At 52.0% G+C, this 21,210-nt stretch overlaps 10 non-coding genes and 2 pseudogenes across 10 annotated transcripts; all 12 read right to left on the bottom strand.

The window, feature by feature from the left end:
• Positions 1-1,710: 1,710 nt before the first annotated feature.
• Positions 1,711-1,829, bottom strand: LOC132812640 (5S ribosomal RNA). Its single transcript, XR_009643741.1, has one exon. It is a non-coding gene; the product is annotated as a 5S ribosomal RNA (ribosomal RNA).
• Positions 1,830-3,349: 1,520 nt separating this feature from the next.
• On the bottom strand, positions 3,350-3,461 carry LOC132812657 (5S ribosomal RNA; annotated as a pseudogene).
• Positions 3,462-4,981: 1,520 nt separating this feature from the next.
• Positions 4,982-5,099, bottom strand: LOC132812649 (5S ribosomal RNA). The gene has a single exon (XR_009643750.1). It is a non-coding gene; the product is annotated as a 5S ribosomal RNA (ribosomal RNA).
• Positions 5,100-6,632: 1,533 nt separating this feature from the next.
• Positions 6,633-6,751, bottom strand: LOC132812641 (5S ribosomal RNA). Its single transcript, XR_009643742.1, has one exon. It is a non-coding gene; the product is annotated as a 5S ribosomal RNA (ribosomal RNA).
• A 1,527-nt stretch (positions 6,752-8,278) lies between these two features.
• LOC132812650 (5S ribosomal RNA) lies at positions 8,279-8,393 on the bottom strand (annotated as a pseudogene).
• A 1,531-nt stretch (positions 8,394-9,924) lies between these two features.
• Positions 9,925-10,043, bottom strand: LOC132812644 (5S ribosomal RNA). The gene has a single exon (XR_009643745.1). It is a non-coding gene; the product is annotated as a 5S ribosomal RNA (ribosomal RNA).
• Positions 10,044-11,575: 1,532 nt separating this feature from the next.
• On the bottom strand, positions 11,576-11,694 carry LOC132812639 (5S ribosomal RNA). The gene has a single exon (XR_009643740.1). It is a non-coding gene; the product is annotated as a 5S ribosomal RNA (ribosomal RNA).
• A 1,526-nt stretch (positions 11,695-13,220) lies between these two features.
• On the bottom strand, positions 13,221-13,339 carry LOC132812638 (5S ribosomal RNA). The gene has a single exon (XR_009643739.1). It is a non-coding gene; the product is annotated as a 5S ribosomal RNA (ribosomal RNA).
• A 1,528-nt stretch (positions 13,340-14,867) lies between these two features.
• LOC132812637 (5S ribosomal RNA) lies at positions 14,868-14,986 on the bottom strand. The gene has a single exon (XR_009643738.1). It is a non-coding gene; the product is annotated as a 5S ribosomal RNA (ribosomal RNA).
• Positions 14,987-16,518: 1,532 nt separating this feature from the next.
• LOC132812636 (5S ribosomal RNA) lies at positions 16,519-16,637 on the bottom strand. The gene has a single exon (XR_009643737.1). It is a non-coding gene; the product is annotated as a 5S ribosomal RNA (ribosomal RNA).
• Positions 16,638-18,166: 1,529 nt separating this feature from the next.
• On the bottom strand, positions 18,167-18,285 carry LOC132812635 (5S ribosomal RNA). The gene has a single exon (XR_009643736.1). It is a non-coding gene; the product is annotated as a 5S ribosomal RNA (ribosomal RNA).
• Positions 18,286-19,817: 1,532 nt separating this feature from the next.
• On the bottom strand, positions 19,818-19,936 carry LOC132812633 (5S ribosomal RNA). Its single transcript, XR_009643734.1, has one exon. It is a non-coding gene; the product is annotated as a 5S ribosomal RNA (ribosomal RNA).
• Positions 19,937-21,210: the final 1,274 nt, after the last annotated feature.

Below are 21,210 nucleotides of genomic sequence, written 5' to 3'. Positions count from 1 at the left end.
AACCTGCCGCTCCATTGCGTGGCACAACACAAGTGCAGAGGGGTGACTTGAGCAGCCCCTGCTGGCGGAAAAAGCCTACTGCACTGGTATTCCCAGGCGGTCTCCATCCAAGTACACCAGGCCTGAGTCTGCTTAGCTTCCGGAGTCAGGCGTTTTCAGACTAGTATGGCCGTAGGCACCGGCCCTTCCTTTTCTCCCTACTTCAAGGCGTGCTGGCCAGCCCACATTTTCTGTGCTGCTCTTTCTCTTTATTCCCCTTTGTTTTTTTTCTCTATTTTCTCTTTGCTCTTCTCCTCTGTGCGTGCTTCCCTCCCTCCGTCCCTCCAGCTGCCTTTCAGCCAGCCCTTGCCCACCAGGCTCCTGTAGTCTCCCACATCCCCACGCAGGCCAACTGCAAGCCTCCCCCTGCTTCATCAGGCTGCAGCCTGCATTCTTCATCCTTCCGCACTCCTCCACGTCCCTTTCCCAATGGCAGGCAGTGGCCAGGGGGGTACCGCAGGGATCACTACTGGCACCGCAGCTTTTTACCATATATCTTAACCATCTACAAGATGCTATTAGCCATAACATTAGCAAATTTGCTGATGATACTAAGCTGGCTGGCAGGGTGAAATGTCATCAGGATGTTAGCAGATTACAGGGTGACCTGGACAAGTTAGGTGAGTGGCCAGATGCAATTTAATGTGGATAAATCAATGGTTACCCACTTTGGTGTGAAGGGCAGATTACTACCTAAATGGAATCAATTTGGTCAAGGGGCAGGACAGAGAGATCTGGGGGTTCCTGTACACCACTCAATGAAGGTAAGCATGCAGGTACAGCAGGTAGTGAAGAAGGCTAATAGCATGCTGGCCTTCATAACAAGAGGGATGGAGTATAGAAGCAAAGAGGTTCTTTTGCAGCTGTACAGGGCCCTGGTGAGACCACACCTGGAGTACTGTGTGCAGTTCTGCTCTCCAGATTTGATTCTGGCTATTGAGGGAATGCAGCGTAGGTTCACCAGGTCAATTCCTGGACTGGCGGGATTACCTTACACTGAAAGACTGGAGCGACTGGGCTTGTGTGTACCTCGAGTTTAGAAGACTGAGAGGGGATCTGATTGAGACATTTCAGATCATCAAAGGATTGGACACTCTGGCGGCAGGAAACATGTTTCCGCTGCTGGGTGAGTGCCGAAACAGAGGACACTGCTTAAAAATACGGGGGTAGACCATTTAGGACAGAGATGAGGAGAAAATTCTTCACCAGAGAGTGGTGGCTGTGTGGAATGCTCTGCCCAGAGGGCAGTGGAGGCCCAGTCTCTGGATTCATTTAAGAAAGAGTTGCATAGAGCTCTCAAGGATAGTGGAATCAAGGGTTACGGAGATAAGGCAGGAACAGGATACTGATTAAGGATGATCAGCCATGATCATATTGAATGGTGGTGCAGGCTCGAAAGGCAGAATGGCCAACTCCTGCACCTATTGTCCTCCTTTCCTGACTGCCACCCGCAGACAGCGTGCAGCCCCAATCCCTTTCTTTCCGTCTTTCTCGCTGATTTCGGCAGCGCTCCGCTCTCCTCCCCTCCCTGTCTGGTGCCTGCAGGCGACTGATGGCCGGCACAGCAGCAGCAGCAGCAGCAGCAGCAGCAGCAAAAATAACCTGCCGCTCCATTGCGTGGCACAACACAAGTGCAGAGGGGTGACTTGAGCAGCCCCTGCTGGCGGAAAAAGCCTACTGCACCTGGTATTCCCAGGCGGTCTCCCATCCAAGTACTAACCAGGCCTGAGTCTGCTTAGCTTCCGAGATCAGACGAGATCGGGCGTTTTCAGACTAGTATGGCCGTAGGCAGGGCCCCTTCCTTTTCTCCCTACTTCAAGGCGTGCTGGCCAGCCACATTTTCTTTGCTGCTCTTTCTCTTTATCCCCTTTGTTTTTTTTTCTCTTTTCTCTTTGCTCTTCCTCCTCTGTGCGTGCTTCCTCCCTCCGTCCCTCCAGCTGCCTTTCAGCCAGCCCTTGCCCACCAGGCTCCTGTAGTCTCCCACATCCCACGAGGCCAACTGCAAGCCCTCCCCCTGCTTCATCAGGCTGCAGCCTGCATTCTCTCATCCTTCCGCACTCCTCCACGCCTCCCTTTCCCAATGGCAGGCAGTGGCCAGGGGGGTACCGCAGGGATCACTACTGGCACCGCAGCTTTTTACCATATATCTTAACCATCTACAAGATGCTATTAGCCATAACATTAGCAAATTTGCTGATGATACTAAGCTGGCTGGCAGGGTGAAATGTCATCAGGATGTTAGCAGATTACAGGGTGACCTGGACAAGTTAGGTGAGTGGCCAGATGCAATTTAATGTGGATAAATCAATGGTTACCCACTTTGGTGGAAGGCAGATTACTACCTAAATGGAATCAATTTAGGTCAAGGGCAGGGACAGAGAGATCTGGGGGTTCCTGTACACCACTCAATGAAGGTAAGCATGCAGGTACAGCAGGTAGTGAAGAAGGCTAATAGCATGCTGGCCTTCATAACAAGAGGGATGGAGTATAGAAGCAAAGAGGTTCTTTTGCAGCTGTACAGGGCCCTGGTGAGACCACACCTGGAGTACTGTGTGCAGTTCTGCTCTCCAGATTTGATTCTGGCTATTGAGGGAATGCAGCGTAGGTTCACCAGGTCAATTCCTGGACTGGCGGGATTACCTTACACTGAAAGACTGGAGCGACTGGGCTTGTGTGTACCCTCGAGTTTAGAAGACTGAGAGGGGATCTGATTGAGACATTTCAGATCATCAAAGGATTGGACACTCTGGCGGCAGGAAACATGTTTCCGCTGCTGGGTGAGTGCCGAAACAGAGGACACTGCTTAAAAATACGGGGTAGACCATTTAGGACAGAGATGAGGAGAAACTTCTTCACCCAGAGAGTGGTGGCTGTGTGGAATGCTCTGCCCCAGAGGGCAGTGGAGGCCCAGTCTCTGGATTCATTTAAGAAAGAGTTGCATAGAGCTCTCAAGGATAGTGGAATCAAGGGTTACGGAGATAAGGCAGGAACAGGATACTGATTAAGGATGATCAGCCATGATCATATTGAATGGTGGTGCAGGCTCGAAAGGCAGAATGGCCAACTCCTGCACCTATTGTCCTCCTTTCCTGACTGCCACCCGCAGACAGCGTGCAGCCCCAATCCCTTTCTTTCCGTCTTTCTCGCTGATTTCGGCAGCGCTCCGCTCTCCTCCCCTCCCTGTCTGGTGCCTGCAGGCGACTGATGGCCGGCACAGCAGCAGCAGCAGCAGCAAAAATAACCTGCCGCTCCATTGCGTGGCACAACACAAGTGCAGAGGGGTGACTTGAGCAGCCCCTGCTGGCGGAAAAGCCTACTGCACCTGGTATTCCAGGCGGTCTCCCATCCAAGTACTAACCAGGCCTGAGTCTGCTTAGCCGAGATCCGAGATCGGGCGTTTTCAGACTAGTATGGCCGTAGGCACCGGCCCCTTCCTTTTCTCCCTACTTCAAGGCGTGCTGGCCAGCCACATTTTCTTTGCTGCTCTTTCTCTTTATCCCTTTGTTTTTTTTTTCTCTTTTCTCTTTGCTCTTCCTCCTCTGTGCGTGCTTCCCTCCCTCCGTCCCTCCAGCTGCCTTTCAGCCAGCCCTTGCCCACCAGGCTCCTGTAGTCTCCCACATCCCCACGCAGGCCAACTGCAAGCCCTCCCCTGCTTCATCAGGCTGCAGCCTGCATTCTCTCATCCTTCCGCACTCCTCCACGCCTCCCTTTCCCAATGGCAGGCAGTGGCCAGGGGGGGTACCGCAGGGATCACTACTGGCACCGCAGCTTTTTACCATATATCTTAACCATCTACAAGATGCTATTAGCCATAACATTAGCAAATTTGCTGATGATACTAAGCTGGCTGCAGGGTGAAATGTCATCAGGATGTTAGCAGATTACAGGGTGACCTGGACAAGTTAGGTGAGTGGCCAGATGCAATTTAATGTGGATAAATCAATGGTTACCCACTTTGGTGGAAGGCAGATTACTACCTAAATGGAATCAATTTAGGTCAGGGGCAGGACAGAGAGATCTGGGGGTTCCTGTACACCACTCAATGAAGGTAAGCATGCAGGTACAGCAGGTAGTGAAGAAGGCTAATAGCATGCTGGCCTTCATAACAAGAGGGATGGAGTATAGAAGCAAAGAGGTTCTTTTGCAGCTGTACAGGGCCCTGGTGAGACCACATGGAGTACTGTGTGCAGTTCTGCTCTCCAGATTTGATTCTGGCTATTGAGGGAATGCAGCGTAGGTTCACCAGGTCAATTCCTGGACTGGCGGGATTACCTTACACTGAAAGACTGGAGCGACTGGGCTTGTGTGTACCCTCGAGTTTAGAAGACTGAGAGGGGATCTGATTGAGACATTTCAGATCATCAAAGGATTGGACACTCTGGCGGCAGGAAACATGTTTCCGCTGCTGGGTGAGTGCCGAAACAGAGGACACTGCTTAAATACGGGGGGTAGACCATTTAGGACAGAGATGAGGAGAAACTTCTTCACCCAGAGAGTGGTGGCTGTGTGGAATGCTCTGCCCCAGAGGGCAGTGGAGGCCCAGTCTCTGGATTCATTTAAGAAAGAGTTGCATAGAGCTCTCAAGGATAGTGGAATCAAGGGTTACGGAGATAAGGCAGGAACAGGATACTGATTAAGGATGATCAGCCATGATCATATTGAATGGTGGTGCAGGCTCGAAAGGCAGAATGGCCAACTCCTGCACTATTGTCCTCCTTTCCTGACTGCCACCCGCAGACAGCGTGCAGCCCCAATCCCTTTCTTTCCGTCTTTCTCGCTGATTTCGGCAGCGCTCCGCTCTCCTCCCCTCCCTGTCTGGTGCCTGCAGGCGACTGATGGCCGGCACAGCAGCAGCAGCAGCAGCAAAAATAACCTGCCGCTCCATTGCGTGGCACAACACAAGTGCAGAGGGGTGACTTGAGCAGCCCCTGCTGGCGGAAAAAGCCTACTGCACCTGGTATTCCCAGGCGGTCTCCCATCCAAGTACTAACCAGGCCTGAGTCTGCTTAGCTTCCGAGATCAGACGAGATCGGCGTTTTCAGACTAGTATGGCCGTAGGCACCGGCCCCTTCCTTTTCTCCCTACTTCAAGGCGTGCTGGCCAGCCACATTTTCTTTGCTGCTCTTTCTCTTTATCCCCTTTGTTTTTTTTTTCTCTTTTCTCTTTGCTCTTCCTCCTCTGTGCGTGCTTCCCTCCCTCCGTCCCTCCAGCTGCCTTTCAGCCAGCCCTTGCCCACCAGGCTCCTGTAGTCTCCCACATCCCCACGCAGGCCAACTGCAAGCCCTCCCCCTGCTTCATCAGGCTGCAGCCTGCATTCTCTCATCCTTCCGCACTCCTCCACGCCTCCCTTTCCCAATGGCAGGCAGTGGCCAGGGGGGTACCGCAGGGATCACTACTGGCACCGCAGCTTTTTACCATATATCTTAACCATCTACAAGATGCTATTAGCCATAACATTAGCAAATTTGCTGATGATACTAAGCTGGCTGGCAGGGTGAAATGTCATCAGGATGTTAGCAGATTACAGGGTGACCTGGACAAGTTAGGTGAGTGGCCAGATGCAATTTAATGTGGATAAATCAATGGTTACCCACTTTGGTGGAAGGCAGATTACTACCTAAATGGAATCAATTTAGGTCAAGGGGCAGGACAGAGAGATCTGGGGGTTCCTGTACACCACTCAATGAAGGTAAGCATGCAGGTACAGCAGGTAGTGAAGAAGGCTAATAGCATGCTGGCCTTCATAACAAGAGGGATGGAGTATAGAAGCAAAGAGGTTCTTTTGCAGCTGTACAGGGCCCTGGTGAGACCACACCTGGAGTACTGTGTGCAGTTCTGCTCTCCAGATTTGATTCTGGCTATTGAGGGAATGCAGCGTAGGTTCACCAGGTCAATTCCTGGACTGGCGGGATTACCTTACACTGAAAGACTGGAGCGACTGGGCTTGTGTGTACCCTCGAGTTTAGAAGACTGAGAGGGGATCTGATTGAGACATTTCAGATCATCAAAGGATTGGACACTCTGGCGGCAGGAAACATGTTTCCGCTGCTGGTGAGTGCCGAAACAGAGGACACTGCTTAAAAATACGGGGTAGACCATTTAGGACAGAGATGAGGAGAAACTTCTTCACCCAGAGAGTGGTGGCTGTGTGGAATGCTCTGCCCCAGAGGGCAGTGGAGGCCCAGTCTCTGGATTCATTTAAGAAAGAGTTGCATAGAGCTCTCAAGGATAGTGGAATCAAGGGTTACGGAGATAAGGCAGGAACAGGATACTGATTAAGGATGATCAGCCATGATCATATTGAATGGTGGTGCAGGCTCGAAAGGCAGAATGGCCAACTCCTGCACCTATTGTCCTCCTTTCCTGACTGCCACCCGCAGACAGCGTGCAGCCCCAATCCCTTTCTTTCCTTCTTTCTCGCTGATTTCGGCAGCGCTCCGCTCTCCTCCCCTCCCTGTCTGGTGCCTGCAGGCGACTGATGGCCGGCACGCAGCAGCAGCAGCAGCAGCAGCAGCAAAAATAACCTGCCGCTCCATTGCGTGGCACAACACAAGTGCAGAGGGGTGACTTGAGCAGCCCCTGCTGGCGGAAAAAGCCTACTGCACCTGGTATTCCCAGGCGGTCTCCCATCCAAGTACTAACCAGGCCTGAGTCTGCTTAGCTTTCGAGATCAGACGAGATCGGGCGTTTTCAGACTAGTATGGCCGTAGGCACCGGCCCCTTCCTTTTCTCCCTACTTCAAGGCGTGCTGGCCAGCCACATTTTCTTTGCTGCTCTTTCTCTTTATCCCCTTTGTTTTTTTTTTTCTCTTTTCTCTTTGCTCTTCCTCCTCTGTGCGTGCTTCCCTCCTCCGTCCCTCCAGCTGCCTTTCAGCCAGCCCTTGCCCACCAGGCTCCTGTAGTCTCCCACATCCCCACGCAGGCCAACTGCAAGCCCTCCCCCTGCTTCATCAGGCTGCAGCCTGCATTCTCTCATCCTTCCGCACTCCTCCACGCCTCCCTTTCCCAATGGCAGGCAGTGGCCAGGGGGGGTACCGCAGGGATCACTACTGGCACCGCAGCTTTTTACCATATATCTTAACCATCTACAAGATGCTATTAGCCATAACATTAGCAAATTTGCTGATGATACTAAGCTGGCTGGCAGGGTGAAATGTCATCAGGATGTTAGCAGATTACAGGGTGACCTGGACAAGTTAGGTGAGTGGCCAGATGCAATTTAATGTGGATAAATCAATGGTTACCCACTTTGGTGGAAGGCAGATTTACCTAAATGGAATCAATTTAGGTCAAGGGGCAGGACAGAGAGATCTGGGGGTTCCTGTACACCACTCAATGAAGGTAAGCATGCAGGTACAGCAGGTAGTGAAGAAGGCTAATAGCATGCTGGCCTTCATAACAAGAGGGATGGAGTATAGAAGCAAAGAGGTTCTTTTGCAGCTGTACAGGGCCCTGGTGAGACCACACCTGGAGTACTGTGTGCAGTTCTGCTCTCCAGATTTGATTCTGGCTATTGAGGGAATGCAGCGTAGGTTCACCAGGTCAATCCTGGACTGGCGGGATTACCTTACACTGAAAGACTGGAGCGACTGGGCTTGTGTGTACCCTCGAGTTTAGAAGACTGAGAGGGGATCTGATTGAGACATTTCAGATCATCAAAGGATTGGACACTCTGGCGGCAGGAAACATGTTTCCGCTGCTGGGTGAGTGCCGAAACAGAGGACACTGCTTAAAAATACGGGGTAGACCATTTAGGACAGAGATGAGGAGAAACTTCTTCACCCAGAGAGTGGTGGCTGTGTGGAATGCTCTGCCCCAGAGGGCAGTGGAGGCCCAGTCTCTGGATTCATTTAAGAAAGAGTTGCATAGAGCTCTCAAGGATAGTGGAATCAAGGGTTACGGAGATAAGGCAGGAACAGGATACTGATTAAGGATGATCAGCCATGATCATATTGAATGGTGGTGCAGGCTCGAAAGGCAGAATGGCCAACTCCTGCACCTATTGTCCTCCTTTCCTGACTGCCACCCGCAGACAGCGTGCAGCCCCAATCCCTTTCTTTCCGTCTTTCTCGCTGATTTCGGCAGCGCTCCGCTCTCCTCCCCTCCCTGTCTGGTGCCTGCAGGCGACTGATGGCCGGCACAGCAGCAGCAGCAGCAGCAGCAAAAATAACCTGCCGCTCCATTGCGTGGCACAACACAAGTGCAGAGGGGTGACTTGAGCAGCCCCTGCTGGCGGAAAAAGCCTACTGCACCTGGTATTCCCAGGCGGTCTCCCATCCAAGTACTAACCAGGCCTGAGTCTGCTTAGCTTCCGAGATCAGACGAGATCGTTTTCAGACTAGTATGGCCGTAGGCACGGCCCCTTCCTTTTCTCCCTACTTCAAGGCGTGCTGGCCAGCCACATTTTCTTTGCTGCTCTTTCTCTTTATCCCCTTTGTTTTTTTTTTCTCTTTTCTCTTTGCTCTTCCTCCTCTGTGCGTGCTTCCCTCCCTCCGTCCCTCCAGCTGCCTTTCAGCCAGCCCTTGCCCACCAGGCTCCTGTAGTCTCCCACATCCCCACGCAGGCCAACTGCAAGCCCTCCCCCTGCTTCATCAGGCTGCAGCCTGCATTCTCTCATCCTTCCGCACTCCTCCACGCCTCCCTTTCCCAATGGCAGGCAGTGGCCAGGGGGGTACCGCAGGGATCACTACTGGCACCGCAGCTTTTTACCATATATCTTAACCATCTACAAGATGCTATTAGCCATAACATTAGCAAATTTGCTGATGATACTAAGCTGGCTGGCAGGGTGAAATGTCATCAGGATGTTAGCAGATTACAGGGTGACCTGGACAAGTTAGGTGAGTGGCCAGATGCAATTTAATGTGGATAAATCAATGGTTACCCACTTTGGTGGAAGGCAGATTACTACCTAAATGGAATCAATTTAGGTCAAGGGGCAGGACAGAGAGATCTGGGGGTTCCTGTACACCACTCAATGAAGGTAAGCATGCAGGTACAGCAGGTAGTGAAGAAGGCTAATAGCATGCTGGCCTTCATAACAAGAGGGATGGAGTATAGAAGCAAAGAGGTTCTTTTGCAGCTGTACAGGGCCCTGGTGAGACCACACCTGGAGTACTGTGTGCAGTTCTGCTCTCCAGATTTGATTCTGGCTATTGAGGGAATGCAGCGTAGGTTCACCAGGTCAATTCCTGGACTGGCGGGATTACCTTACACTGAAAGACTGGAGCGACTGGGCTTGTGTGTACCCTCGAGTTTAGAAGACTGAGAGGGGATCTGATTGAGACATTTCAGATCATCAAAGGATTGGACACTCTGGCGGCAGGAAACATGTTTCCGCTGCTGGGTGAGTGCCGAAACAGAGGACACTGCTTAAAAATACGGGGTAGACCATTTAGGACAGAGATGAGGAGAAACTTCTTCACCCAGAGAGTGGTGGCTGTGTGGAATGCTCTGCCCCAGAGGGCAGTGGAGGCCCAGTCTCTGGATTCATTTAAGAAAGAGTTGCATAGAGCTCTCAAGGATAGTGGAATCAAGGGTTACGGAGATAAGGCAGGAACAGGATACTGATTAAGGATGATCAGCCATGATCATATTGAATGGTGGTGCAGGCTCGAAAGGCAGAATGGCCAACTCCTGCACCTATTGTCCTCCTTTCCTGACTGCCACCCGCAGACAGCGTGCAGCCCCAATCCCTTTCTTTCCGTCTTTCTCGCTGATTTCGGCAGCGCTCCGCTCTCCTCCCCTCCCTGTCTGGTGCCTGCAGGCGACTGATGGCCGGCACAGCAGCAGCAGCAGCAGCAGCAGCAAAAATAACCTGCCGCTCCATTGCGTGGCACAACACAAGTGCAGAGGGGTGACTTGAGCAGCCCCTGCTGGCGGAAAAAGCCTACTGCACCTGGTATTCCCAGGCGGTCTCCCATCCAAGTACTAACCAGGCCTGAGTCTGCTTAGCTTCCGAGATCAGACGAGATTGGGCGTTTTCAGACTAGTATGGCCGTAGGCACCGGCCCCTTCCTTTTCTCCCTACTTCAAGGCGTGCTGGCCAGCCACATTTTCTTTGCTGCTCTTTCTCTTTATCCCCTTTGTTTTTTTTTCTCTTTTCTCTTTGCTCTTCCTCCTCTGTGCGTGCTTCCCTCCTCCGTCCCTCCAGCTGCCTTTCAGCCAGCCCTTGCCCACCAGGCTCCTGTAGTCTCCCACATCCCCACGCAGGCCAACTGCAAGCCCTCCCCCTGCTTCATCAGGCTGCAGCCTGCATTCTCTCATCCTTCCGCACTCCTCCACGCCTCCCTTTCCAATGGCAGGCAGTGGCCAGGGGGGTACCGCAGGGATCACTACTGGCACCGCAGCTTTTTACCATATATCTTAACCATCTACAAGATGCTATTAGCCATAACATTAGCAAATTTGCTGATGATACTAAGCTGGCTGGCAGGGTGAAATGTCATCAGGATGTTAGCAGATTACAGGGTGACCTGGACAAGTTAGGTGAGTGGCCAGATGCAATTTAATGTGGATAAATCAATGGTTACCCACTTTGGTGGAAGGCAGATTACTACCTAAATGGAATCAATTTAGGTCAAGGGGCAGGACAGAGAGATCTGGGGGTTCCTGTACACCACTCAATGAAGGTAAGCATGCAGGTACAGCAGGTAGTGAAGAAGGCTAATAGCATGCTGGCCTTCATAACAAGAGGGATGGAGTATAGAAGCAAAGAGGTTCTTTTGCAGCTGTACAGGGCCCTGGTGAGACCACACCTGGAGTACTGTGTGCAGTTCTGCTCTCCAGATTTGATTCTGGCTATTGAGGGAATGCAGCGTAGGTTCACCAGGTCAATTCCTGGACTGGCGGGATTACCTTACACTGAAAGACTGGAGCGACTGGGCTTGTGTGTACCCTCGAGTTTAGAAGACTGAGAGGGGATCTGATTGAGACATTTCAGATCATCAAAGGATTGGACACTCTGGCGGCAGGAAACATGTTTCCGCTGCTGGGTGAGTGCCGAAACAGAGGACACTGCTTAAAAATACGGGGTAGACCATTTAGGACAGAGATGAGGAGAAACTTCTTCACCCAGAGAGTGGTGGCTGTGTGGAATGCTCTGCCCCAGAGGGCAGTGGAGGCCCAGTCTCTGGATTCATTTAAGAAAGAGTTGCATAGAGCTCTCAAGGATAGTGGAATCAAGGGTTACGGAGATAAGGCAGGAACAGGATACTGATTAAGGATGATCAGCCATGATCATATTGAATGGTGGTGCAGGCTCGAAAGGCAGAATGGCCAACTCCTGCACCTATTGTCCTCCTTTCCTGACTGCCACCCGCAGACAGCGTGCAGCCCCAATCCCTTTCTTTCCGTCTTTCTCGCTGATTTCGGCAGCGCTCCGCTCTCCTCCCCTCCCTGTCTGGTGCCTGCAGGCGACTGATGGCCGCAGCAGCAGCAGCAGCAGCAGCAGCAGCAGCAAAAATAACCTGCCGCTCCATTGCGTGGCACAACACAAGTGCAGAGGGGTGACTTGAGCAGCCCCTGCTGGCGGAAAAAGCCTACTGCACCTGGTATTCCCAGGCGGTCTCCCATCCAAGTACTAACCAGGCCTGAGTCTGCTTAGCTTCCGAGATCAGACGAGATCGGGCGTTTTCAGACTAGTATGGCCGTAGGCACCGGCCCCTTCCTTTTCTCCCTACTTCAAGGCGTGCTGGCCAGCCACATTTTCTTTGCTGCTCTTTCTCTTTATCCCCTTTGTTTTTTTTTTCTCTTTTCTCTTTGCTCTTCCTCCTCTGTGCGTGCTTCCCTCCCTCCGTCCCTCCAGCTGCCTTTCAGCCAGCCCTTGCCCACCAGGCTCCTGTAGTCTCCCACATCCCCACGCAGGCCAACTGCAAGCCCTCCCCCTGCTTCATCAGGCTGCAGCCTGCATTCTCTCATCCTTCCGCACTCCTCCACGCCTCCCTTTCCCAATGGCAGGCAGTGGCCAGGGGGGTACCGCAGGGATCACTACTGGCACCGCAGCTTTTTACCATATATCTTAACCATCTACAAGATGCTATTAGCCATAACATTAGCAAATTTGCTGATGATACTAAGCTGGCTGGCAGGGTGAAATGTCATCAGGATGTTAGCAGATTACAGGGTGACCTGGACAAGTTAGGTGAGTGGCCAGATGCAATTTAATGTGGATAAATCAATGGTTACCCACTTTGGTGGAAGGCAGATTACTACCTAAATGGAATCAATTTAGGTCAAGGGGCAGGACAGAGAGATCTGGGGTTCCTGTACACCACTCAATGAAGGTAAGCATGCAGGTACAGCAGGTAGTGAAGAAGGCTAATAGCATGCTGGCCTTCATAACAAGAGGGATGGAGTATAGAAGCAAAGAGGTTCTTTTGCAGCTGTACAGGGCCCTGGTGAGACCACACCTGGAGTACTGTGTGCAGTTCTGCTCTCCAGATTTGATTCTGGCTATTGAGGGAATGCAGCGTAGGTTCACCAGGTCAATTCCTGGACTGGCGGGATTACCTTACACTGAAAGACTGGAGCGACTGGGCTTGTGTGTACCCTCGAGTTTAGAAGACTGAGAGGGGATCTGATTGAGACATTTCAGATCATCAAAGGATTGGACACTCTGGCGGCAGGAAACATGTTTCCGCTGCTGGGTGAGTGCCGAAACAGAGGACACTGCTTAAAAATACGGGGTAGACCATTTAGGACAGAGATGAGGAGAAACTTCTTCACCCAGAGAGTGGTGGCTGTGTGGAATGCTCTGCCCCAGAGGGCAGTGGAGGCCCAGTCTCTGGATTCATTTAAGAAAGAGTTGCATAGAGCTCTCAAGGATAGTGGAATCAAGGGTTACGGAGATAAGGCAGGAACAGGATACTGATTAAGGATGATCAGCCATGATCATATTGAATGGTGGTGCAGGCTCGAAAGGCAGAATGGCCAACTCCTGCACCTATTGTCCTCCTTTCCTGACTGCCACCCGCAGACAGCGTGCAGCCCCAATCCCTTTCTTTCCGTCTTTCTCGCTGATTTCGGCAGCGCTCCGCTCTCCTCCCCTCCCTGTCTGGTGCCTGCAGGCGACTGATGGCCGGCACAGCAGCAGCAGCAGCAGCAAGCAATAACCTGCCGCTCCATTGCGTGGCACAACACAAGTGCAGAGGGGTGACTTGAGCAGCCCCTGCTGGCGGAAAAAGCCTACTGCACCTGGTATTCCCAGGCGGTCTCCCATCCAAGTACTAACCAGGCCTGAGTCTGCTTAGCTTCCGAGATCAGACGAGATCGGGCGTTTTCAGACTAGTATGGCCGTAGGCACCGGCCCCTTCCTTTTCTCCCTACTTCAAGGCGTGCTGGCCAGCCACATTTTCTTTGCTGCTCTTTCTCTTTATCCCCTTTGTTTTTTTTTTCTCTTTTCTCTTTGCTCTTCCTCCTCTGTGCGTGCTTCCCTCCCTCCGTCCCTCCAGCTGCCTTTCAGCCAGCCCTTGCCCACCAGGCTCCTGTAGTCTCCCACATCCCCACGCAGGCCAACTGCAAGCCCTCCCCCTGCTTCATCAGGCTGCAGCCTGCATTCTCTCATCCTTCCGCACTCCTCCACGCCTCCCTTTCCCAATGGCAGGCAGTGGCCAGGGGGGTACCGCAGGGATCACTACTGGCACCGCAGCTTTTTACCATATATCTTAACCATCTACAAGATGCTATTAGCCATAACATTAGCAAATTTGCTGATGATACTAAGCTGGCTGGCAGGGTGAAATGTCATCAGGATGTTAGCAGATTACAGGGTGACCTGGACAAGTTAGGTGAGTGGCCAGATGCAATTTAATGTGGATAAATCAATGGTTACCCACTTTGGTGGAAGGCAGATTACTACCTAAATGGAATCAATTTAGGTCAAGGGGCAGGACAGAGAGATCTGGGGGTTCCTGTACACCACTCAATGAAGGTAAGCATGCAGGTACAGCAGGTAGTGAAGAAGGCTAATAGCATGCTGGCCTTCATAACAAGAGGGATGGAGTATAGAAGCAAAGAGGTTCTTTTGCAGCTGTACAGGGCCCTGGTGAGACCACACCTGGAGTACTGTGTGCAGTTCTGCTCTCCAGATTTGATTCTGGCTATTGAGGGAATGCAGCGTAGGTTCACCAGGTCAATTCCTGGACTGGCGGGATTACCTTACACTGAAAGACTGGAGCGACTGGGCTTGTGTGTACCCTCGAGTTTAGAAGACTGAGAGGGGATCTGATTGAGACATTTCAGATCATCAAAGGATTGGACACTCTGGCGGCAGGAAACATGTTTCCGCTGCTGGGTGAGTGCCGAAACAGAGGACACTGCTTAAAAATACGGGGTAGACCATTTAGGACAGAGATGAGGAGAAACTTCTTCACCCAGAGAGTGGTGGCTGTGTGGAATGCTCTGCCCCAGAGGGCAGTGGAGGCCCAGTCTCTGGATTCATTTAAGAAAGAGTTGCATAGAGCTCTCAAGGATAGTGGAATCAAGGGTTACGGAGATAAGGCAGGAACAGGATACTGATTAAGGATGATCAGCCATGATCATATTGAATGGTGGTGCAGGCTCGAAAGGCAGAATGGCCAACTCCTGCACCTATTGTCCTCCTTTCCTGACTGCCACCCGCAGACAGCGTGCAGCCCCAATCCCTTTCTTTCCGTCTTTCTCGCTGATTTCGGCAGCGCTCCGCTCTCCTCCCCTCCCTGTCTGGTGCCTGCAGGCGACTGATGGCCGGCACAGCAGCAGCAGCAGCAGCAGCAAAAATAACCTGCCGCTCCATTGCGTGGCACAACACAAGTGCAGAGGGGTGACTTGAGCAGCCCTGCTGGCGGAAAAAGCCTACTGCACCTGGTATTCCCAGGCGGTCTCCCATCCAAGTACTAACCAGGCCTGAGTCTGCTTAGCTTCCGAGATCAGACGAGATCGGGCGTTTTCAGACTAGTATGGCCGTAGGCACCGGCCCTTCCTTTTCTCCCTACTTCAAGGCGTGCTGGCCAGCCACATTTTCTTTGCTGCTCTTTCTCTTTATCCCCTTTGTTTTTTTTTCTCTTTTCTCTTTGCTCTTCCTCCTCTGTGCGTGCTTCCCTCCCTCCGTCCCTCCAGCTGCCTTTCAGCCAGCCCTTGCCCACCAGGCTCCTGTAGTCTCCCACATCCCCACGCAGGCCAACTGCAAGCCCTCCCCCTGCTTCATCAGGCTGCAGCCTGCATTCTCTCATCCTTCCGCACTCCTCCACGCCTCCCTTTCCCAATGGCAGGCAGTGGCCAGGGGGGTACCGCAGGGATCACTACTGGCACCGCAGCTTTTTACCATATATCTTAACCATCTACAAGATGCTATTAGCCATAACATTAGCAAATTTGCTGATGATACTAAGCTGGCTGGCAGGGTGAAATGTCATCAGGATGTTAGCAGATTACAGGGTGACCTGGACAAGTTAGGTGAGTGGCCAGATGCAATTTAATGTGGATAAATCAATGGTTACCCACTTTGGTGGAAGGCAGATTACTACCTAAATGGAATCAATTTAGGTCAAGGGGCAGGACAGAGAGATCTGGGGGTTCCTGTACACCACTCAATGAAGGTAAGCATGCAGGTACAGCAGGTAGTGAAGAAGGCTAATAGCATGCTGGCCTTCATAACAAGAGGGATGGAGTATAGAAGCAAAGAGGTTCTTTTGCAGCTGTACAGGGCCCTGGTGAGACCACACCTGGAGTACTGTGTGCAGTTCTGCTCTCCAGATTTGATTCTGGCTATTGAGGGAATGCAGCGTAGGTTCACCAGGTCAATTCCTGGACTGGCGGGATTACCTTACACTGAAAGACTGGAGCGACTGGGCTTGTGTGTACCCTCGAGTTTAGAAGACTGAGAGGGGATCTGATTGAGACATTTCAGATCATCAAAGGATTGGACACTCTGGCGGCAGGAAACATGTTTCCGCTGCTGGGTGAGTGCCGAAACAGAGGACACTGCTTAAAAATACGGGGTAGACCATTTAGGACAGAGATGAGGAGAAACTTCTTCACCCAGAGAGTGGTGGCTGTGTGGAATGCTCTGCCCCAGAGGGCAGTGGAGGCCCAGTCTCTGGATTCATTTAAGAAAGAGTTGCATAGAGCTCTCAAGGATAGTGGAATCAAGGGTTACGGAGATAAGGCAGGAACAGGATACTGATTAAGGATGATCAGCCATGATCATATTGAATGGTGGTGCAGGCTCGAAAGGCAGAATGGCCAACTCCTGCACCTATTGTCCTCCTTTCCTGACTGCCACCCGCAGACAGCGTGCAGCCCCAATCCCTTTCTTTCCGTCTTTCTCGCTGATTTCGGCAGCGCTCCGCTCTCCTCCCCTCCCTGTCTGGTGCCTGCAGGCGACTGATGGCGGCACAGCAGCAGCAGCAGCAGCAGCAGCAGCAAAAATAACCTGCCGCTCCATTGCGTGGCACAACACAAGTGCAGAGGGGTGACTTGAGCAGCCCCTGCTGGCGGAAAAAGCCTACTGCACCTGGTATTCCCAGGCGGTCTCCCATCCAAGTACTAACCAGGCCTGAGTCTGCTTAGCTTCCGAGATCAGACGAGATCGGGCGTTTTCAGACTAGTATGGCCGTAGGCACCGGCCCCTTCCTTTTCTCCCTACTTCAAGGCGTGCTGGCCAGCCACATTTTCTTTGCTGCTCTTTCTCTTTATCCCCTTTGTTTTTTTTTTCTCTTTTCTCTTTGCTCTTCCTCCTCTGTGCGTGCTTCCCTCCCTCCGTCCCTCCAGCTGCCTTTCAGCCAGCCCTTGCCCACCAGGCTCCTGTAGTCTCCCACATCCCCACGCAGGCCAACTGCAAGCCCTCCCCCTGCTTCATCAGGCTGCAGCCTGCATTCTCTCATCCTTCCGCACTCCTCCACGCCTCCCTTTCCCAATGGCAGGCAGTGGCCAGGGGGGTACCGCAGGGATCACTACTGGCACCGCAGCTTTTTACCATATATCTTAACCATCTACAAGATGCTATTAGCCATAACATTAGCAAATTTGCTGATGATACTAAGCTGGCTGGCAGGGTGAAATGTCATCAGGATGTTAGCAGATTACAGGGTGACCTGGACAAGTTAGGTGAGTGGCCAGATGCAATTTAATGTGGATAAATCAATGGTTACCCACTTTGGTGGAAGGCAGATTACTACCTAAATGGAATCAATTTAGGTCAAGGGGCAGGACAGAGAGATCTGGGGGTTCCTGTACACCACTCAATGAAGGTAAGCATGCAGGTACAGCAGGTAGTGAAGAAGGCTAATAGCATGCTGGCCTTCATAACAAGAGGGATGGAGTATAGAAGCAAAGAGGTTCTTTTGCAGCTGTACAGGGCCCTGGTGAGACCACACCTGGAGTACTGTGTGCAGTTCTGCTCTCCAGATTTGATTCTGGCTATTGAGGGAATGCAGCGTAGGTTCACCAGGTCAATTCCTGGACTGGCGGGATTACCTTACACTGAAAGACTGGAGCGACTGGGCTTGTGTGTACCCTCGAGTTTAGAAGACTGAGAGGGGATCTGATTGAGACATTTCAGATCATCAAAGGATTGGACACTCTGGCGGCAGGAAACATGTTTCCGCTGCTGGGTGAGTGCCGAAACAGAGGACACTGCTTAAAAATACGGGGTAGACCATTTAGGACAGAGATGAGGAGAAACTTCTTCACCCAGAGAGTGGTGGCTGTGTGGAATGCTCTGCCCCAGAGGGCAGTGGAGGCCCAGTCTCTGGATTCATTTAAGAAAGAGTTGCATAGAGCTCTCAAGGATAGTGGAATCAAGGGTTACGGAGATAAGGCAGGAACAGGATACTGATTAAGGATGATCAGCCATGATCATATTGAATGGTGGTGCAGGCTCGAAAGGCAGAATGGCCAACTCCTGCACCTATTGTCCTCCTTTCCTGACTGCCACCCGCAGACAGCGTGCAGCCCCAATCCCTTTCTTTCCGTCTTTCTCGCTGATTTCGGCAGCGCTCCGCTCTCCTCCCCTCCCTGTCTGGTGCCTGCAGGCGACTGATGGCCGGCACAGCAGCAGCAGCAGCAGCAGCAAAAATAACCTGCCGCTCCATTGCGTGGCACAACACAAGTGCAGAGGGGTGACTTGAGCAGCCCCTGCTGGCGGAAAAAGCCTACTGCACCTGGTATTCCCAGGCGGTCTCCCATCCAAGTACTAACCAGGCCTGAGTCTGCTTAGCTTCCGAGATCAGACGAGATCGGGCGTTTTCAGACTAGTATGGCCGTAGGCACCGGCCCCTTCCTTTTCTCCCTACTTCAAGGCGTGCTGGCCAGCCACATTTTCTTTGCTGCTCTTTCTCTTTATCCCCTTTGTTTTTTTTTTCTCTTTTCTCTTTGCTCTTCCTCCTCTGTGCGTGCTTCCCTCCCTCCGTCCCTCCAGCTGCCTTTCAGCCAGCCCTTGCCCACCAGGCTCCTGTAGTCTCCCACATCCCCACGCAGGCCAACTGCAAGCCCTCCCCCTGCTTCATCAGGCTGCAGCCTGCATTCTCTCATCCTTCCGCACTCCTCCACGCCTCCCTTTCCCAATGGCAGGCAGTGGCCAGGGGGGTACCGCAGGGATCACTACTGGCACCGCAGCTTTTTACCATATATCTTAACCATCTACAAGATGCTATTAGCCATAACATTAGCAAATTTGCTGATGATACTAAGCTGGCTGGCAGGGTGAAATGTCATCAGGATGTTAGCAGATTACAGGGTGACCTGGACAAGTTAGGTGAGTGGCCAGATGCAATTTAATGTGGATAAATCAATGGTTACCCACTTTGGTGGAAGGCAGATTACTACCTAAATGGAATCAATTTAGGTCAAGGGGCAGGACAGAGAGATCTGGGGGTTCCTGTACACCACTCAATGAAGGTAAGCATGCAGGTACAGCAGGTAGTGAAGAAGGCTAATAGCATGCTGGCCTTCATAACAAGAGGGATGGAGTATAGAAGCAAAGAGGTTCTTTTGCAGCTGTACAGGGCCCTGGTGAGACCACACCTGGAGTACTGTGTGCAGTTCTGCTCTCCAGATTTGATTCTGGCTATTGAGGGAATGCAGCGTAGGTTCACCAGGTCAATTCCTGGACTGGCGGGATTACCTTACACTGAAAGACTGGAGCGACTGGGCTTGTGTGTACCCTCGAGTTTAGAAGACTGAGAGGGGATCTGATTGAGACATTTCAGATCATCAAAGGATTGGACACTCTGGCGGCAGGAAACATGTTTCCGCTGCTGGGTGAGTGCCGAAACAGAGGACACTGCTTAAAAATACGGGGTAGACCATTTAGGACAGAGATGAGGAGAAACTTCTTCACCCAGAGAGTGGTGGCTGTGTGGAATGCTCTGCCCCAGAGGGCAGTGGAGGCCCAGTCTCTGGATTCATTTAAGAAAGAGTTGCATAGAGCTCTCAAGGATAGTGGAATCAAGGGTTACGGAGATAAGGCAGGAACAGGATACTGATTAAGGATGATCAGCCATGATCATATTGAATGGTGGTGCAGGCTCGAAAGGCAGAATGGCCAACTCCTGCACCTATTGTCCTCCTTTCCTGACTGCCACCCGCAGACAGCGTGCAGCCCCAATCCCTTTCTTTCCGTCTTTCTCGCTGATTTCGGCAGCGCTCCGCTCTCCTCCCCTCCCTGTCTGGTGCCTGCAGGCGACTGATGGCCGGCACAGCAGCAGCAGCAGCAGCAGCAGCAAAAATAACCTGCCGCTCCATTGCGTGGCACAACACAAGTGCAGAGGGGTGACTTGAGCAGCCCCTGCTGGCGGAAAAAGCCTACTGCACCTGGTATTCCCAGGCGGTCTCCCATCCAAGTACTAACCAGGCCTGAGTCTGCTTAGCTTCCGAGATCAGACGAGATCGGGCGTTTTCAGACTAGTATGGCCGTAGGCACCGGCCCCTTCCTTTTCTCCCTACTTCAAGGCGTGCTGGCCAGCCACATTTTCTTTGCTGCTCTTTCTCTTTATCCCCTTTGTTTTTTTTTTCTCTTTTCTCTTTGCTCTTCCTCCTCTGTGCGTGCTTCCCTCCCTCCGTCCCTCCAGCTGCCTTTCAGCCAGCCCTTGCCCACCAGGCTCCTGTAGTCTCCCACATCCCCACGCAGGCCAACTGCAAGCCCTCCCCTGCTTCATCAGGCTGCAGCCTGCATTCTCTCATCCTTCCGCACTCCTCCACGCCTCCCTTTCCCAATGGCAGGCAGTGGCCAGGGGGGTACCGCAGGGATCACTACTGGCACCGCAGCTTTTTACCATATATCTTAACCATCTACAAGATGCTATTAGCCATAACATTAGCAAATTTGCTGATGATACTAAGCTGGCTGGCAGGGTGAAATGTCATCAGGATGTTAGCAGATTACAGGGTGACCTGGACAAGTTAGGTGAGTGGCCAGATGCAATTTAATGTGGATAAATCAATGGTTACCCACTTTGGTGGAAGGCAGATTACTACCTAAATGGAATCAATTTAGGTCAAGGGGCAGGACAGAGAGATCTGGGGGTTCCTGTACACCACTCAATGAAGGTAAGCATGCAGGTACAGCAGGTAGTGAAGAAGGCTAATAGCATGCTGGCCTTCATAACAAGAGGGATGGAGTATAGAAGCAAAGAGGTTCTTTTGCAGCTGTACAGGGCCCTGGTGAGACCACACCTGGAGTACTGTGTGCAGTTCTGCTCTCCAGATTTGATTCTGGCTATTGAGGGAATGCAGCGTAGGTTCACCAGGTCAATTCCTGGACTGGCGGGATTACCTTACACTGAAAGACTGGAGCGACTGGGCTTGTGTGTACCCTCGAGTTTAGAAGACTGAGAGGGGATCTGATTGAGACATTTCAGATCATCAAAGGATTGGACACTCTGGCGGCAGGAAACATGTTTCCGCTGCTGGGTGAGTGCCGAAACAGAGGACACTGCTTAAAAATACGGGGTAGACCATTTAGGACAGAGATGAGGAGAAACTTCTTCACCCAGAGAGTGGTGGCTGTGTGGAATGCTCTGCCCCAGAGGGCAGTGGAGGCCCAGTCTCTGGATTCATTTAAGAAAGAGTTGCATAGAGCTCTCAAGGATAGTGGAATCAAGGGTTACGGAGATAAGGCAGGAACAGGATACTGATTAAGGATGATCAGCCATGATCATATTGAATGGTGGTGCAGGCTCGAAAGGCAGAATGG

This window comes from Hemiscyllium ocellatum, unplaced genomic scaffold, assembly GCF_020745735.1.
Source record: "Hemiscyllium ocellatum isolate sHemOce1 unplaced genomic scaffold, sHemOce1.pat.X.cur. scaffold_2859_pat_ctg1, whole genome shotgun sequence".
Lineage (NCBI taxonomy): Eukaryota > Metazoa > Chordata > Chondrichthyes > Orectolobiformes > Hemiscylliidae > Hemiscyllium > Hemiscyllium ocellatum.
Note: the sequence above shows the minus strand (reverse complement) of the source record. Positions and strands in the feature narration are given on the sequence as shown.